We start from the raw sequence: 6,000 nt of genomic DNA on the forward strand, positions 1-6,000 counted from the left end.
GAGGTAAAAAGGCGAGAATAATTTTAGAGGAATGATCTGCCCCCAGAGAAAAAGGAGGTATGGGACTTCCAGATTCCCAGCTTCACTCCTTGTCATTTGAAATGGCTCAAGTTGTGAAATGTCGGGAGGACAATGAGAGTGGACAAGAACGGTCAAACATTGAGGTCGAGATTTGCTCACTGTTTGATCCAAGACGCAACAAATCCAGTTTTGATTCCTTCTTGTGAGGGTTGGTCAAAAATACATCAAATGTTAACGCTGTCTCACTATGTACAGAAATACGCCTCCCTCTGGAACAACCCCGATCTCTGTATTGGCAAAACTCCTGTTTTTTGGGCACAGCGGCATTCGCATGGCATTTGTACCGTCGTGGATCTGTAAAAGGATAAACAATTCATGTCCTACGAGGACCGAACCCGGACATTTAATTTGGAAGGTATGAAACATTTCTGGAAATATTTACAGATAAGACATTTGTGTGACTTCTAATTTTAGTGGCAGTCAAAAATGGTATTTGAGATTACATTGGGATGCTAGACAGCTTCTACGTTTTAGAATTTCTTCAATCATAGTTTGAGTGGTGAATCATCAAACAGTAAACTCTTTTGGCAGAGGGAACTGAAGACAGTGTAAACATGAGAAATGGCTCGTAATTCTATCAGATAGTGGCAGATATGTAAAGGAGGCCAGAAGTAAATTCATACAGTAGAAACTGTTCCATAGATATGATCATACTCCTGCCAGACTCGCACAGAGTGAAACTCACGGTGGACAATTTGTGTTGGAAATGTAAAAATTAAGTTGGGACCTATTTACGCTGCCTTTGGGAATATTCTCTGGTCACACCTTTGTGGACGGACGTCTTGGAGGTTCTAAGTACCTGGTCTGGGACTGAAGTCCTTCAGACTCCAGAACTGTCTTTTGGGAGACAGATCGCCGACTGTGTCTAAAGGAGACTTTTCAGTCATTCTGGCCGTCCTTGTGACAGCGGCCAGGATGACTTCCAGACACTGGTAGAGCATGTGAGCCCCCAGTTGAAGGAGACAGAGACACTGATCAGGACGGCTTCTGGAACTCTGACAAACTGAGAGAAGTGTGATGGAAAGCCTCTGTGTTGTTTGCAGCGATATTGTTTAACGTTTTGAATTTTCCACATTTCTTAATCGTCCCAGCTAATTGCAGATAGTTGTTTTTCAGATGCATTTTTACTGTAACCATTTATACGTCGTTATCTTGGGAATAGGGAGGTGGGTGCATCAGCCTTTATGTTAATGTGTGTTGATTTTTGTTCCCGTTTCAAAAATGTTTTAAAAGTCAATAAAAAACTTAATTTCCTAAAAACATGACTGTTGGATAGCATAAAAAAATGAAAACATTTTTACATGTATAAATGGAAGCTCTTTAAATTGTACAAAAACAGACAATCGGCTCAAGAAGTGCAGAACATTTGTGAAGGTCTCAGAAGGTGATCAGGTACAGACGAGTCACCCTGAACAGAAAGACCCACCCAGTCTTTGTTGATTTACATTGTATTGCTTTTGTCTTTTCTAGAAGGCTGGACTCATCCAGTCAATGCAATGACAAAATGCAAATGGTAAAGACAAAGACAAAACAGGAGAAGCATTGGCAACATGGAATAAGCAAAGACAAGATAGAAAAAGAATAGGACTGCCTTTGTATATTTACTTCATTGTATTATTGATTCTCTTTATATTTCCACATGCATTTCTTTTTCATATTGGCCCTCCTGTGATTCCATAATTGTGTTTAAGCAACATTTCTGAGATATAAAGAAGTTCAAGAAAAGAAAACAAACTCAGCCAAACAAGGGTTTACATCAAATAAGTAAAATTGGTCCTCATGTCCTTTTCCAAACCTTATAAACTAAAGACACTAAATAAAAAAAAATAAAAAAGTAATTTTCCACAAATGAATAATCACCTAATGTAGAAGAGCGTGTAAATTGGCTTATAGAACGAAATTTTAAATAATTCCATCAAGCTGCCGTGGGTTTTGTTTTCCCACTCCAAACACAGCGTCCCCTCAAGGAAAGGTGAGTGCAACAGACAAAGGTGAGCCTCCGGCCGGAACAAACATGCCCCTCGAGTAAAACCACAACCCAGAAACACCTGTGGCGTCTTTTCCCGGCTGGACTTACTCGCTGTGCTCCGCAGGTGAGTAGAAGTCAGGTCGAAGCGTCAGTCAGTCGGTGTCCGGGGCGCACTGGCATCGCACCATGTTGGACTCCTCTTCCGGGTTTTGGAGACTCTCCTGCCGCGGCTCCACGCCCTACTTCGCCCTACTTCGCCCCGCTTCCCCCTCCTCCCGCATCTCCCGCCTCCTCTGCCCCGCGGCAGCCCGCAGAAACCCGCTGAACCGGTCAGACGCGTCCTGCGCTCCAAACAGCAGCCAGCCGGGTAAAGGACGCGTGGCGTTGAGCGGAGGCGCGCGCTGCTTCTGGTCACCTGTCCGCCTGCACAGGTGTGTCGTCCACTTCTTCACTCACGGTGGAGGAGGGAAAACCACTTCTTTTCACTTCTTTGCTGGTCTTATGTTGTGACCTTGAGATATTGGCCTGGTCCTGTGCAGAATGTCCATCCATCCATTATCCCACGCTTTTTGTTCTACAGTGTTCAGAAACTGTCACCGACACACTGATGAGTGCAAAAATAATCTCGCCTATTTTTCAGTTCTGTTTCGAAGCGGATCCCACCTGTAATCAAACCCTGGCCGTGTCATTTTTCCAGGCCAATTTAGTCCGAATAAACAATGACAGTCTCTCTAGTCACATAAAGCTTTGTTTCACTAATAACAACCAGCTGTAATGTTTAGACCAGTTGAGCTCATTTCAGTTGAGGGGCCACATCAACCTGACCTGACCTCTGGAGGGCCAACAAGTCAAACGTAACATGTTAAACTGCAGATATGGACAAATGCAAAGTCTTTCCTTCTTTTGATTCTTTTGTAACGGCAACAATTTGCCAGTCTATTCTGAAATTTACATATTCAAGGAAATCAGATATTTGCACAAAAATAAACCCTCAGTCACCTGTATCTGGTATCGTATTTTTATTCAGGATTAAAACAATTTGTCATCATCTGGAAACATTTTTGAGTTTACATGTTTAAGTATCACTTCACATAAATTGGACTCGTTGTTTTATTGTGAAAGGCGTTGCGTTATGTGACCTCCACAGATGCATTAATGTCGGGGGTCAAATTCTGACCAAGGGCGTGTTTTCAATGTCATTTTTGCCAATCTAGTGTTTTTAGATCAGCCTCTGTCAGTTTTCATTTTTATACTTTAAAAAAATCACATGGCGGCCGGATTAGAGCCTCTGGTGGGCCGCTTCTGGCCCCCGGGCCGCATGTTGGACACCCCTGGTTTAGTCTGTAAAACAAGTCATGTGTTTGTGTGAGAAAAAAAAATTTCTTTGACTTGAACCCAGTCAATGGGTTTAAACCTGATTTGCAGCCCTTGAACTCAACCTGGAATTTATTGATTTTTTCGACCTGACCAGATCTCTTCCAAGCTTCTTAAGAGACTTCTCCCACTTCAAAACAAAATGATGTTTCTTTCCCCAGAGCAGCCATGAGAAGGGGAGCTGGCTGCAGTATCCATGGCAACCTAGTGCCGGCCAGCCTGAAAGCGTCAGGAAGTGTCACAATGCCAGTGGACGGATCATGTGACCGCTGCAGTTCTAGTTTATTCCGTCTGATTTTCTATTGTAATCCTGCTCCGTAATCTGTTTTTATCCAATATACCTGTAATGAGATTACAAACTTTTTATGTACTCTAACGGATTACAGTTACATTTTTTCTCCTCCTAATTACAGAATGCCGTGACATGTAATTCATCACTACCCAACCTTGGATGTGGATGATTATTACCAGCAGTGGTGCCACCAGCCACGCACCGTGCCTACAATTAGTTTGGAAGGTGTTGGGTCAAAAAACTAACAAAAACAGCCTGGGCTGCTGTTTCTGTACATGCAGCCCCCGCAGCCCCCCATGTATTCTGTCAAAAGACAAGTTGAGGTGAGAAAAGGAAGCAGTACACCAGCAGGACAACGGCTTTACAAACATCCACGTTGATGCTTTGTGGTGTTTTGGGCATAAAATACATCCGAACAGCAACATGTTGTAATGTGGAAACGTGTTGAAAAGCTGGATAGCCGCAATGCTAACTTCCCTAGCATCCTCGCTGGCTGCAAACTGTGGAATGGATTTCCTGACTCATTAGTCCTCGTCTCATTGAAACCCGCCTCCGTTCAAGAAATCCATTCCTCATTTTGCAGCCAGCGGCAGGGAAACACTTGTGGAGTCATTTCAGCAGACAGTGAAGCAGACGAGGCTTCGTGGATCTGAAATCTTCGCAGGTTGGAGCGGAAAAAACATCAAAATATATATATATATAAAAAAAAAACAGTAGCCCATTCGGCTAAGGTGTGTCGATGATTCAGTTGCCCAAGCAAAGCTTTTACCAGCCCGGATGTTCAGACAAGCCTTAATGTTGAGCCCTGAGAGGACAAATGAAAAATTCGGACATGAGACTGGATTTAAGAGGATATTACCCGGACCAAGTGCTTTTTTTTTTTTAACACAAATTTAATGATAATTTATTTTTGTCAAACCATAAACCAATACATAAGATATTCGTGCCATCTCCAAATAATACAAATTTAATGAGTGTACTTACTTTACATATGTCATTGACGTACATTGTAAATAGTCAGGGTTGGGCAGTAACGGCGTTACGTAATTAGGATACAAAATAAATGTAACTGTGCGAAATGTAACGGATTACTGTTACAGTACATAGAAAAATGTGTAATCTCATTACAGGTATATTGATAAAAACTGGGATTACTTAGCAGGATTACAGTAGAACTCAGATGGAATAAACTAGAACTGCAACTGTCACATGATCCGTCCACTGGCACTGCCACACTTCCTGACGCTTTCAGGCTGGCTAGCGCTGACACGTTGCCATGGATACTGCAGCCAGCTGCGTGGCCACCCGTTATTAAGGCGTGGGAACGAGATAAATAAGTCGAGGCCACGCGTTATTAAGGCGTGAGATATATAAGACGTGACCTTGAACTCATCATCATTGTTCCTTTAGCTGCTTGCAAACATGGACGAGTTTGAATACATTTGGTTTTATTTCAATCTGGGAATGAATTACAATGATATTCTTCAGGCGCTTGCAGTTAGACATGGAGTCGTTCTTAGCAAGAGACACTTAATCCGGCTGCTCAAAAAGCATAGGCTCACACGCTAACGGTATGCTACGGAGCCCCTCTGGTGCTAAAGGAACAATGATGATGAGTTCAAGGTCACGTCTTATATATCTCACGCCTTCATAACGCGTGGCCACGACTTATTTATCTCGTTCCCACGCCTTAACAACGCGTGGCCACACGTTATTAAGCAATAATATTTTTTTCACCAATGTCACCAGAGGGGCTCCGTAGAAACACACCTGGACTCTGTCAACTAGTGTTATTAGCTCATAACCTGCCAGTAACCTGCCAATACCAGTACTGGTGCTGATGGTAGGAATGTTTCAGGTATTAATTGGGGCGACATGTGCCATAACTTTTTTTTTTTTTTTTTTCTAAGTTTGCTCATTGACTGAGTAGCGGGTTGTTCAGTTATTATCAATCAGTGGTTCATGTTGCCAGACACAGCCTCTCATCAAACATTCATATTTATACCGGGAGAGAGAGAGAGAGAGAGAGAGAGAGAGAGAGTTTTGGAAAAGATGGGCACATTTTCTTGAATAGAAATTAAAAGCTTTATTTGTTTTGTGGTTTTGATTCTTTAAAAAATAAATCAGTGTTCCACACCTGATTGGTTACTGAGTTTTGATTTAGTTCAAAACTTGTTCAGTGTAATTAGTGTATAAGACGTGTCAACACACTGAGCAGACGACACATTCTATTCTTTCTTGTCTTTATTTTTCATGTTTGCTGGTGAAGTAATCCAAAAGTAAC

The 6,000-nt window shown here is 42.3% G+C and overlaps 1 protein-coding gene across 1 annotated transcript in view; it reads right to left on the minus strand.

Moving 5' to 3' along the window:
* atp8b1 (ATPase phospholipid transporting 8B1) overlaps positions 1-2,252 on the minus strand; it is a 67,532-nt gene extending 65,280 nt beyond the window's left edge. Inside the window, exon 1 of the mRNA XM_080509749.1 lies at positions 2,159-2,252. The gene's annotated coding sequence lies outside the window, so the exon portion shown is untranslated. The remainder of the gene's footprint in view (positions 1-2,158) is intronic.
* Positions 2,253-6,000: the final 3,748 nt, after the last annotated feature.

This window comes from Blennius ocellaris (assembly GCF_963422515.1).
Source record: "Blennius ocellaris genome assembly, chromosome: 15".
NCBI classification, from domain to species: domain Eukaryota; kingdom Metazoa; phylum Chordata; class Actinopteri; order Blenniiformes; family Blenniidae; genus Blennius; species Blennius ocellaris.